General features: G+C 43.5%; 1 protein-coding gene across 1 annotated transcript in view; it reads right to left on the reverse strand.

Moving 5' to 3' along the window:
- Positions 1-13,337, reverse strand: part of LOC309535598 (alpha-1-antiproteinase-like) — a 38,522-nt gene that overhangs the window by 19,077 nt on the left and 6,108 nt on the right. The window lies entirely within an intron of this gene.

Raw genomic sequence — 13,337 nt, forward strand, 5'->3', positions numbered from 1 at the left:
GTATTCCATTTCAGCAGCAAATTATACATTCTTGACAAATTCTTAGTATTGGGTTCTAACAGTTCAGTTTCTAATTTTGATTTCTCCACCTGGAAGCCAATTTTCCTATCTTGTTTATACACCTCCATTATTTGATCATAATGGAGCCAATCTCGTACTTTGGGTTTCAATTTCTCATGACTCTGTAACTTCAACTTATCTCCATCTTGTTCCAAAATTTCCCAATACTTTGGCCATTCGGCTTCCATATTAAGCTTTTTCAATGCCTTAGCCTCCAAGGGTGACAACCATCTAGGGGTTTTGTTTTCCAACAGATCTTTATATCTTATCCAAACATTGTATAAAGCTTTTCTGACAATATGATTTTTAAAGGCCCTATGCACCTTAATTTTATCATACCATAGATATGCATGCCAACCAAATGTATTATTAAAACCTTCTAAATCCAAGATATCTGTATTCTCGAGGAGCATCCACTCTTTCAGCCAGCCAAACGCTGCTGCTTCATAGTACAATTTTAAGTCCGGCAGGGCAAATCCCCCTCTTTCTTTTGCATCCGTCAGTATTTTAAATTTTATTCTGGGCTTTTTGCCCTGCCAGACAAATTTCGAAATGTCCTTCTGCCACCTCTTGAAACAATCCATCTTATCAAGAATTTGCAATGTTTCAAACAAAAATAGCATTCTGGGCAATACATTCATCTTAATAACTGCAATTCGGCCTAACATTGACAATTTCAGATTTGACCATATTTCTAGATCTTTTTTAATTTCTGACCAACATTTTTCATAGTTGTCTTTATACAAGTTCAAATTCTTAGATGTCAAATGAACCCCTAGGTATTTCACCTTCTTAACCACTGTCAAACCTGTTTCATTCTGGAACTTCTCCCTCTCCATGACTGTTAATTTTTTTTCCAAAACTTTAGTCTTTTGTTTGTTAAGTTTAAATCCGGCCACTTGACCAAATTCTTGAATTAACTCCAACACCCTTTTTGTACTGGTGTCTGGCTCTTGTAAAGTAAGTACTAAGTCATCTGCAAAGGCCCTTAACTTATAATGTTTTGCTCCGACCTGTACACCTTTAACCTGCTGGTCATCTCTAATCATATTTAGCAACACCTCCAGAACAGAGATAAAAAGTAATGGGGAAATTGGGCACCCCTGTCGTGTCCCTTTTTCTATTTTAAATTCTTCAGTTATCACATTATTTACAATCAGCTTAGCTTTTTGTTCAGAGTATATAGCCCCCATACCATTCTCAAATCCTTGGCCTACCCCCATCCCATGAAGATTCTTTTTCATAAAACTCCAAGAAATATTGTCAAAGGCTTTCTCCGCGTCCACAAAGATCAGAACTGCTTTAGTGTTTATATTCACCTCTAATAGTTCCAAAATATCTATTATGTTCCTCACGTTATCTGATAAATGCCTTTTTGGGAGAAAGCCTGCTTGGTCCTTATGAATCTTCTCCATCAACACTCTTTTCAATCTTTTTGCCAAAATGTCTGCAAAAATTTTGTAATCCACATTAAGTAATGATATTGGGCGGTAGTTCTTAAGTTGAGTCTTTTCCGTCTCTGTCTTTGGTATGAGTGTAATATACGCTTCTTTCCACGATTCTGGTGCCCTTTTCCCCTCTAAGATCTCATTACAGACTTCCTTTAACGGTTGTACCAACCACTCCTTCAAAGCTTTATAGTATCTGGAAGTCAGTCCATCTGGTCCTGGAGATTTGCCCAGTTGCATGTTCTGAATGGCGCCCTCTATCTCTTGTTCTGTTATTCTCTGGTTTAGATCCACCTTACTTTGATGAGAGATTTTTTGTAATCCATATTTTTTAAGGGATTCATCTATGTCCTCCTCCTTCTGCGGTCCTTGTAAATATAATTTTTTTTTAAAATAACTCAAAAAACAGTTTCTAATCTCATTGGGTTTGGATATATTCTTTCCATCCACTTCTAGGTTTGTAACCGTATTTAGTTTCTGTCTTTTCTTCAATTGCCAAGCCAGAAGCTTACTACATTTATCTGCAGATTCAAATGTCTTTTGTCTCATTTGCTTTATCTTCCATTCAATCTCTTGATTCATCAATTCCATGTATTGTATCTGATATAACTTAATCTCTCTCAAAATCTCCTGGGACTTTGGTTTTGATCTCAATTTCTTCTCTCCTTCTTTTATCTTTTCCAAGATCTTTTCCTTCTTCTCATTTTGCTTTCTCTTTTTTACTGCATTTTGTTGAATTAAAAAACCTCGCATCACAGCTTTACTTGCGTCCCAGATCACTCTTTTTTCTACATCAGTTTTTAAATTTATTTCAAAATAATCCTTTAGAATTTTTTGGGCCTTTCTGTGGATCTCCTCATCTCGAAACAGGGTGTCATTCATCCTCCATCTGAATTGACCAGTTGTTGTAGTTTTCATCTCCATCTTCACGGCGTTATGGTCGGAGCAAGACTTTGGGCAGATTTCCACTTTCTTGATCTTTGGAGCCAACCCACTAGTAATCCAAATTTGATCGATTCTGGTCCAGGTCATCATTGCTTCAGAGAAGAATGTTCCCTCTCTCTCGAGAGGGTTCCTTGTTCTCCAAATATCTATCAAGTCCATATTTTCAGTCATTTCATTCCCTTCCTTGGAAATTGTCTGTCTTTGTGCCTTGTCCATATTTGTAGAAACCACACCATTCATATCTCCCATCATTACTACATTATAGTCCAAATAGTCCATCAGAGTTTCATGCAATTTCTTAAAAAATTCCGCCTTCCCTTCATTTGGTGCATAGATTCCAACTATTAATAGTTTTTCTCCTTGTATTTGTATTTCAATTGCCAGGTATCTTCCTTGCTCATCTTTAAACATCATTTTTGGGGCCAATTTCTCCTTTGCATAAATCACCACTCCTCTTTTCTTAACTTTATCCGATGAGATGAATTCCTGTCCTAGTCTTTTATTTGTAAGTAGTTTCCTGTGTGCCCTGGTCACATGAGTTTCCTGTAAACAAATCAAATCCAATTGTTCTCTTTTCAAAATATGAAAAACTTGGCGTCTTTTCTTGGGAATGTTCAGCCCATTACAATTCCAACTAAGCAATTGCAGTGCCATCTTGTTATTTGTCGTTTACTCCTCCAACCGCTCCAAGTTGCTGTTCTTCCTCTGACGGTGGTTTAAGTCCAAACGTTAAATTCAGGATATCTGTCACTCCTTTTACCTCTGAGATTGGGTCTACCGTTCCCTTCTGAAGGTCCTCGTGGTTTCTCTCCAGAAACTTCTCTTTATCTTGAACTGTTTTTATTTTCACCTTCTTTCCCTTGTAGTTGAAGGACAGTCCTTGTGGAAACTCCCACCTAAAAGGTATGTTGTTCCTCTTCAGCAGGTAGACCAGATCTTTATAGAAGGCTCTCACCTCCAAAATATATTTAGGGATGTCCTTAAAGATTTGAATATGGGAATTTTCAATTTCCAAGGCCTTTTGGTAGTGTAGGTTTAGTATTTTGTCTCTTTCTTCTTTGGATCTGAAAGTAATCAGACAATCCCTCGGGATCTTTCTATTCTGTCTCCTGCCCAATGCTGTTGTTATCTTGAATTCTTCTTCCTCCAATTCTTCCTGCCAAAAATCAGAAAACTCTTGTGTAAGGCACTCCACAAGGCTGTCCCCTTCACTTTCAGGAACTAATCTTAATTTCAGGTTTCTCTCCTTTCTCTGTAATTCCAACAAAGACAAGGCCGCATCATGTTCATTCACCTTTTTTGGAGATCGGTTCTAATTTTCCCTGTGTCTCTTCAGCAATATTTCTGGCGGCCTCTGCAATCTTGCGTGTTGCAGAATTTTCTTCAATCAACTTATTTATAGATTCTGTATTAGATGTCACACTTTTCGTATTCAAGTCCAGCCTTGATGTTAATTCTGTTAATTTTTGTGAGTTTTCTGTACTCTGCTTTGTCAAGGCTTCTAAGGATTGATTTATCTTGAGTAACGCCTGTGTCATTGAATCCATGGAAGCAGCTGTCACTTTTTCTTGCCCGGCTGCTCCTGCCGGTGTTACACTTGATATTGAGCCCCTTTTCTTTTGTGATTGTTTTGCTTTAGCTCTAGTTGTTATCTCATCTGCTGGGCCACTCATGTCCCAAGGACGTTCTCACAGGAGCAGTTTTCTAATGGAAAATCCCACTGTCTTATTCCGTTGCTCTACAACTGTTACTCTTCAACCCTCTAGAGGGAGCAATTCAAAATGTCCAAGTGAAAGAAACAAAGAACAGAGAACAAAGAAACCAGGAATCCTCAATATAAATGCTGCAACACTTTTTCTATATAGTTTCTCTGTCAATACTGTCCAATAAGTTATTGCAGCAAAACCCCAAAACTTTGTATCAAGTAAAACTTCAACTGTGTAATTTTGTAACATGTTTCTAAAAGCAGTTCACTGTCCTGGTGCCTTACTTTGGCAGTCCGTCTCAGGAGATTAAGGCAGCGGAAAACTTTTCTCTTTCAATAAGTCATGCAGGTTGATAAAGTTGCTTTTTCTCCCCTCTGCCCCTGCTTGCTAGAGAGGAGGTTCGTGTCCAATGCCAGGGTTAAACAATCATACGGTTATTTTCATGCAGATGCAGCTTTATACTTTCGTTGCTTTATCTATCATGCAGTCGGGGGAAGGCAGACTTCCTTAATTTTAGCCTTTCCCGTTTCCGGCTGAATTCTGAATTTAATTTTTAGAGTCCCAGATATTCATTCAGTCCTACTCACGGGTTTTTCGATCCAATTTCAATTTACAGGAAGGAATCGGCGCTCTCCGTTCATGGCGACGCGGCTTCGCTCCGCGGGCTGGGTTACGACTCTCAGCACCGCGCTCTCTCCCGATGCCGTTCCGGAACATTTAAAAATGCTCTTTCGCAGTAAGGGGGGCGCTTCTGGTGCCCACCAAATCTCCTTGTTCACAGGCTTCCGCGCCTGTGATTTTAGGGGTCCCCCGCTTGCCGTAGCGGGTCAGACCCAAACTCGCGGAGCAGTCCTCCTCCGGAGCTCGAAGAGAGGACCACCATTAAACGCTGGTGCCGACCGGAAGTCTCCTTTTCACAAGGGCCATGCTAATCTTCTCTGTATCGTTCCAAATTTAGGATATGTGCTGCCGAAGCGAGAATTCAAACCCGGTCTGGAACATGAGATGATGGCCGCGTCATCCCCATATAACAACAAGGCGGTCCTTCTCATTCCTATTTTTGGAAGGTGTCCACTAAGCTCTCTTCTAGGTCATTTAAGAATAGACAAAACAATGGGGGGACCAAAATGCATCCCTGTCTCACCCCCCTAGTCATCTGGATACTGTTTGATAACTGATAAGTGTCCTGCCGACCGCATCAGACCTGCAGTTTGGTTCCATTGTACAGGGCTTTTATAAGAAAGAGGAGTCGTTTGTCCTGCAAAATCAGATTTAATTTAGACCATAGCTGGGATCTGGGGATGGAGTCAAATGCTGATTTCAGATACATGGAGGCCACGAAGAGTTTACCCTCCTAGAGGCCTGGTATACTTCTCGGCTAGGAACGAGAACCGGCCTGGCTTCATTGTGGTGAGGAAATTTTTATCAGCTCTCCCACTGGTTCGGTAGTGATGCAACCATTCTTAGGATATGCACAATGTTGTTGTTCTTGGGGTTGAGTTGCAACATTTTCCCAATTTCCCGGCATCGACGGTGTTATGTGAATTGCTGGGACCATCGGGGGGTCTTCGTCAAAGACAATTAAATCTGTCTCTTGCTTTCTGTGTGTCACATTTCCCTTGGGAGGAGCGTCACTTGGCATTGGCTGATCAGATTCCAGCTGGGGTAAAGAGTGTTGAAATTCTGGATCTGCCAAAGGCGTAATGGAGTATCCTATCTTTGAATTATTTAGGGGTAGCTGAGTCAGAAAATGTCAGCATGAGTCTAGTGTGCTGGGGGTCCGTGCAAAGCAACTTTATCGTGATCAGAGTGTTGCAATGAGTATTTAGTAAAAGCTTAAAGTTTCTCTTCACACTGTCGATTGATTTCCAGTTACAGATAGGTAGCCGTGTTGGTCTGCCATAGTCAAAATAATAATAAAAAATCCTTCTAGTAGCACCTTAAAGACCAACTAAGTTAGTTCTTGTTATGAGCTTTCGTGTGCATGCACACTTCTTCAGATACATCAGTGTACATCAGCATGCCCAAGGGAAGAGGGGGAGCTGGGGCTTAAGAGTCTCTCCATCAGTTCTGTTGGGAGATCAGCTCCATTGGGCCCCCCCCCTCAACTGTCATCAAGCACCACTCATGCCATTAGGCTATAGCAGAGGGAGAGATGGGTTTTTGGTGCCTCTTAATCATTCTAGCTGGAATAGCAAATATTTAGGCTCCTCCTCTCCATGAGAGATGGGATTGCATGGCGAGTTCCCACCTCTCCCCAGTGGAAATAAAGACACATGACACAGGTATTTTAGGTTAATGGGCTAAATATGGCCACAACTTTATTGGTTACAGGTGATGAGTGGTATTGGCCTAGGCATTGGTCCTAACCGACTATCCGGCTTCAGCCTGTTCGCTTGAAGGGTTAACCCTACCATCAGTAGGGGGAGTCCTGCTGATGCACATCAACTAGGAACTCCCCTGGGGTCACCACTCGGGGGCGTGCCTTAGGCCCTCACCTCCACAGGCTTTGGACAGGGAGGGCCACGCCCCCCCGGAATCCTTTATCGGACTACCCTTTGATATGCGAGGGAGGTGATGGTGCTTCCTCCCCCCCTTCCATCTACATAACAATAACAATACCAATGCCTAGCCGCCACTCGAGCAAAAGCTCACCGCCAATACCCTCAACCCTGCAACCAGTCCCTAATCCCAGCCATCATATCTGCCGACCACATATCGTTTCCCACATTGGAAAGATGTACGCCATCCTCTCAGTAGAGGGCCACTTAGCTGAACTGGATGTTGGGGTGGTCAATGACCCAACCCCGCAGAGCTGCCACTCTACACACCACCAAATGTTCCAAAAGCTCCCTGGCTTTGTTTATTGCAATAGGGCACCGACCGTCTCTCCATACAAGCCTCTCCATCAGTGGTGACCAAATTAGGGTTGAATCTGGCAATGAGGCAATCAGTTCATTGAAGTCATTGTAAAAGTCCCACATCAGTCCACGCATTTCCAATAGGCCAAGTCATTTCCCCCCAGCTGAATAACCAGAGCATGAATGGACCTTCCAAAGGCGCTCTGGCTTTCACTGCAGGCATAAATTCTGCCCAGCGCTCCCCCTTCCGTGAGAGTCAGGAAACTTTTTTTAGTGGAAGATCCAGCCTGCATCCGAGGCCACAGTTGACGGCACGGTTTCTAGCCCAGTGGAGAATGCTGTGGCCTGTAATCCAAATGTGCACCACAACGTCTCCTGACAGCAAAAGAAGGTAACAAAGCCAGGTCAGGTATACCGTGAACAATCACAAGGTCTTATGAATATATCCCTTAAAAGTATCAGACTTCCACCGCCCCAAGTCCTTCATCCTTTCAGCTGAGAGTCCCAAATGCATTGCTGTGGTAGCGGCCCCAATCCGAAAGGAGATGGCCACAAATTCAGCTGGGGGTAAACCACAGGCAGCAATCGCCCTTTGCATAGCGTGCATGAACTGATGCAGTGCAAAGCGGGAGCCATCCAAATGTATGAGGAATGTGTCTGAGACGGTCGGTCTCACGTACATGCAATGTGTAGTGCCCTTTACTACCCCCCTCAACCTAAAACCTAGCCACAGAAACTCCTCTGGGTGAATTGGCAGGAGGCGGAAGGCCGACTCAATGTCGCACTTAGCCAAGAGCGCCCCCCTGCTGAACCTGCGAATAAGCTTTATAGCCTGTTCAAAGGAGGCATATTTCACAGAACAAGGTTCCTATGGTATCATTGACTGAGCATAGGTTGTGGATCATACGATACTCTCCTGGAGTCTTTTTAGGGACGATGCCTAAAGGTGAAATGTGTAAACCCACTATAGGTGGCTCCCTGAAGGGGCCGGCCACCCTCCCAGCCAGAATTTCTTTGTTTATTTTCTTTTTTGCAATAGCTGGCATTTCCCTAACTGTTTTTGTATTGTTTTGTTTTGGGGGTCCCCTGAGTTAGGAGGGAATGAAACAGGGATCTTGAAGCCATAAGAAAAACCCTTCCCAAGGGTACTTTGCTGCCTCTTTATTAGGGTATTTATCGAGAAGGGTTCTAAGAGGTGAGAGCTTAACAGAAGAGAACGCCAAAACCAAGGGCCAAATTAATACCAGTTTGTGGCTGAATTAATACAGGTTTGCAACTGCTCTTTGGGCGGGTTTGTGAGCATTTCAAGACGCCGGGTGGAAATGCCACCTACCACCCTGAAAGGGCTGTTTACCTTTAAAACATGAGGACGCTGGGTGGTTACCTAGGCACTTCTCACATTCATGCTCATACTTAGAATTCGGCCCCTGGCACACTCCCCTTTTGTACTCCCGGAAAACCTCACGGTGAGGGACTCACTTAGCTTCAAATTTCCAAACTTAGAGGGATCTGGCTGCTTCTTTTCCACATAGGGACCCACGTGCTCCATCCAGCAATTCTGGTCGCTCAGGTCCCAGCGGGTGGTGGGCAGCAGGGAAACATTTCTGAATTGTCCTCAGAATCAGAAGGCTTACTTCTCTTCCTTCTTCTTAGACTTCTTTCTCCCTTGCCCATCATTGGTGACCAGGTGCTGTTCTGCAGCCGCTGACACTTCCTGGAAAATACTGGGAAAGTCTGGGATAGACTGAGAGGCAGAAAGGTTATAATTGAAAGCATGAGCCCTACCACCTGAAGATCTGACACTGGCATCCCGGGGACGTGTAGACTGTGATCGCATGAGAGGACGCATAGATGGATTGCTACCTGATTGTGGAACACTAAATAAGGAGGCCGAAGTGCAAGGGAGCTCCTCCTTACAGTAACGAGTATGCAATCAGGAGTACTCACTATTTGGGAAGAGGACGCAGTGACCATGGGCCTGAATTGTTGGTAAAAGGTTTTCAAAAGCAGAGAAAAAACTGCAACAAAGCCTGTGGGTTGCAGGGCACAGGAGGCTTCCCTGACCCATCTTGAACACAGGACCCACTTATATTGGGGAGTTCTTGGGCAGAAGCAGAAGATTGCCCGCAACAGTAACCCTTGTACTCCAAACTTTAATTGTGCAAATTGGTCAAGCAGACCGGGTATTGTGCCTTTTCCTTTGTAATTAAGCCTTTATTGCAAGAGGACACTTTAGCCCAGCCGGCCTAGTTCAGGATTGATTAAACCGGCCACACTTGGAAAGGAATCAGATTCAAAAACCAGTAATCCCCAATGGCCATTGAAACTAGGTTAAGACCAGGTGTGCAAGTTAAAGACCGCAGGCCTTCACCTTCCCTTCCTGAACCAACCCCCCCTTTCCCCCCTTTATTTATTTATTTATTTATTTATTTATTCATTCTTTTGCTTTTGTTTTTGGTGTGTGCTGTTTGTTTTGTTTTGTTTTGTTTTGTTTTTTTAGAATACACTATAGACCAGCAAGCCTAGTTCAGCACACTTTACACTGCTTATAGGCAAAATATAGGTAAGAATTCATAGGCAACAACTAGTAAATACAATAGCCAATGAAATTAGGTTAATTAGATTGTGAAAGGAAGATCAATTTGTTTATTATTTACGTATTTTTAAAGGGTCATCTAGTCCAGCCCCCTGCAGGGCAGGAATCTTTTGCCCAATATGGGGCTCGAACTCACAACTCTGAGATTAAGAGCCTCATGCTCTACTGACTGAGCTAACCCAGCTGCTTCAAGTTTATAACAACTCAATATTGAACAGAGTTGTATTACCTTTCCCCCCCAAAAGGGGACGTGAAAGATACTAAAACAAACACCGGCCTTTATTTCCAAATCACTTATAATAAATTAATGTATTCAAGTAAACTGTGCCAGGCGTAAAGGCAATAAAACTGCAATGATATAATTAAATTTTATTATTACTATTATTGTTAAAATAATTTTATTTTATTTTTATGCTGTGTAGTCAGCTGTGTTTGGTTCTCCCTATTGACTTTAATGAAAAGCATTGTAGTATATATATATATATATATATATATATATATATATATATATATATATATATGCTTTCGTAGATTTTCACGGGTACAGGAATGCAGGTTTTGGTGTCTTCGGGTGTCTTCCCGTGTAAGAGTCGGGGTGTCTGTGCGACGTTTCGACGAGGTCTCACTCGTCATCTTCAGGCTGGTGCTGAAGAAGCCGAAAGCACCAGCCTGAAGATGACGAGTGAGACCTCGTCGAAACGTCGCACAGACACCCCGACTCTTACACGGGAAGACACCCGAAGACACCAAAACCTGCATATATATATATATATATATATATATATATATATATATGCAGGTTTTGGTATCTTCGGGTGTCTTCCCGTGTGATACCAAAACCTGCATTCCTGTACCCGTGAAAATCTACGAAAGCATATATATATATATATATATATATATATATATATATATATATATATATAATTTAATTTTGCCCCACAATCAGGCTCAAAAAACCCACACATGCTATCAATTTAAGCCACAACCACCAACTACCCAAGCATTCAGAACCAACCATGTATCACTTTAGCAGCAACAAGCTGAAGGCAAGCCACAATGTAGCGATAGGGACAGCAGGATAAGAAATGTAAGGCAACTACGGTAAATACCAATGTAGCCAGCTATGCCACAATATAAAGCTGCTAGCACGGAGAAGCTAAACTAGATTATAAACAATGTAGCCCACAGGAGGTAAGTAAAGCTGATGATCAGATAAATTCAAGTTCCCAGAGGGCTCGCATGCAACGGAGCTGAATAATAATAATAAAACCCAAAATGCATCGGATGTGAAAAAAGGGGCCAGCCTTGCAAGAAACTGCCTCCCCTAAAATGGTTGCCCATGCTGGACCACGTGGTGAAAACAAAATGGTGATGGCCAGGCAGCCGTAACCCTGACAACAATAAAGAACCAGCGGCACGTGAGCCATGGGGGAAGGGGAATTAGGCTGAAACCTGATAAACTGGCTGGTAGTGCAGTCCCCAGAACAACCCCTTTTTCCTGCTTGCCTCACCCCCCCCCCCAAAACAAGAATAATGTACACAAAAGCAACCCCAGTGCTCCCTGACCATGTTCTACAGTGACCAATTTAAAAGCTCCACATGCCGCACTGCCCTTTGCCACAGCAAACAGGCTTTTGCCGGCACAACCCCGAGCCCTTGGGCGACCCTGCCCCCAATAGCTTAAGATGCTGCAACAAATTACTCCCCAACCCCTTCTGCAGTCCCTCCTGGTTGTGGGAATGTTCTGGGGTGCAGGAGAGGATATATTGACTAATTATATCCTTATCCAACTTGTGCTAACAAGTTCCCAAAATATCAGCAGAGTTTATAGACATTCCCCTTTAAGTTTGCAACGGTAACGTGTGCACAGGTTCGGTAGAACCTCTATAATAATTACTCTGGTAATTTCCCCTTTTGTTCCCTCTTAAAATACAAGACACGACACAGTCTTTATAAAAGTATAAAAGAGTTTACTCACGTTCTGTTCACAATATGATCCCAGAAGGCAGACAGCTTAAAAAGGTTACATACATTCAGAATCTATCTTGTAGCAAGATAGACCTTATCTCCTTTCCTGCTTGGCAGGGGGTTGGACTCGATGGCCCTTGTGGTCTCTTCCAACTCTATGATTCTATGATTCTATGATTCCTCTCTTGGCTGGGAGCCAAGAGAGCATCCTTAAATTTTTCCTCATCGAAGGAAGATGGTGGAGAGAGAGAGATGGCTGCCTGCCCTGTGCTTTTATCATTTACCTGCACAGGGGAGGCCACACCCACCTCTGGTCACATGCGGAGGAAGTCTGTCCCCAGGAAGTTTACCTGCTTGCTGGACTGACATCCCTCCCCATGTTCTAACATGTACACTCTAGGAATGTTGTCAGTGACTGCTCCTGTGTTTACATCCCACACTGGTCGGCTCCAAATCTTAGGAAGCGTTGGCACCAAAGCACCCAGGTTCGAGGCGAAGGCTCCTGAAACGAGGGGAAGGTTCCAAAGCCAGGGAAAGAGACTTGCAGCAGAGGGCTGCAGGACAAAGCACTACTCACAGGAAAAGAAACGGCTTCTGCCGGCAAACAGCAGCTCTTAAGGGGGAAAGCAGCAGCCAGAAAAGGCAGGCAGCAGCAAGCACAGCAACTAAAAGCAAAGGGGGAAAGAATAAGCAGGCACACGAGCTCCAGAGCAGGCAACGCAGAGATAAGATCTCTGACAAACTGGAGCAGCTGGAAGCGGCAAAGAGGGAGATCCCAGGCTGCGGCTGCGTTAATTGGAGCAGGCCATGCCCCCCAGGCCTAGAGGAACCAGAGCCTAGTGAGGTATTGCTTTGGGGGGAAATGTGCCAGGAGTATTTTGGGTGTGATATGGCAGGGGGAGGAAGGAAAAGGAGGGAACTCATGCCTGTCATAAAAAAAAAATATCCAGGGCTTAAGGGAAGGTCTTGGTTTTGGGGAGAAGTGTCTCCCTCTGTGTGTGAGTAACAGCTTTATTTCTCTGGTGACAGAAGGAAACAAGAGATGGAACTGGCTGATGGGTGGATGTGGGTCGGTCAGAAAAATGCAGGTCACACAACCAAAGTTGAATCCTGAAAAGAAAGAGGTGCTTTGCATTCTGGGCAGTGTTGCACATCCTTGGAAGGAGCAGCTCTGTAGTTTGGCGGTACTCCTGGATACAAAATTGTCACTATCAAAGTACTCCCTTGAATATCAACTGAATTGCAGAACATTGTGCACTGCACTGATAAATTTCCCCATTCCCAGAGGGCTAAACTATCCTAAATCCCACTATCACTTTTGAATGCCGGGAAGACCATGGCAGTGATCTGCCCTCTTTGAAGATAGTCCCAGGAAATACTGGGTTTGCCTCTAGATTACACCACCAGCTTGTTATGATATGGATGCAATGCAGCTGCAAACTGCTAGCTTGAAAACATCACATGATGGAATGTTGGGACTGTTCCGTGGGAAACAGAGGGACAGTCAATTCACAGGGCAATGCACCGGAATTAGCTCAGAGTGTAATATGAGCTCTTCCTCTTGTTCTTGTACAGGAAGTCTTTGTCACTCGACTGCTGGAGCTTGAAGAGAGCAGTCATGTTTTCTGTAATGCTGCAAAGACAGAAATAAAAGAATGTAAAAATGTTTCTGTCTATCTCCTTTTCCCTGCCGGGAGAGCAGGAGGGAGGGGGGGTGTTCTTGTCACGTTTGGGAAGAATCGCCTATCGAGAC

This window comes from Podarcis vaucheri (genome assembly GCF_965113315.1).
Source record: "Podarcis vaucheri genome assembly, chromosome: 1".
Taxonomy (NCBI): Eukaryota; Metazoa; Chordata; class Lepidosauria; order Squamata; family Lacertidae; genus Podarcis; species Podarcis vaucheri.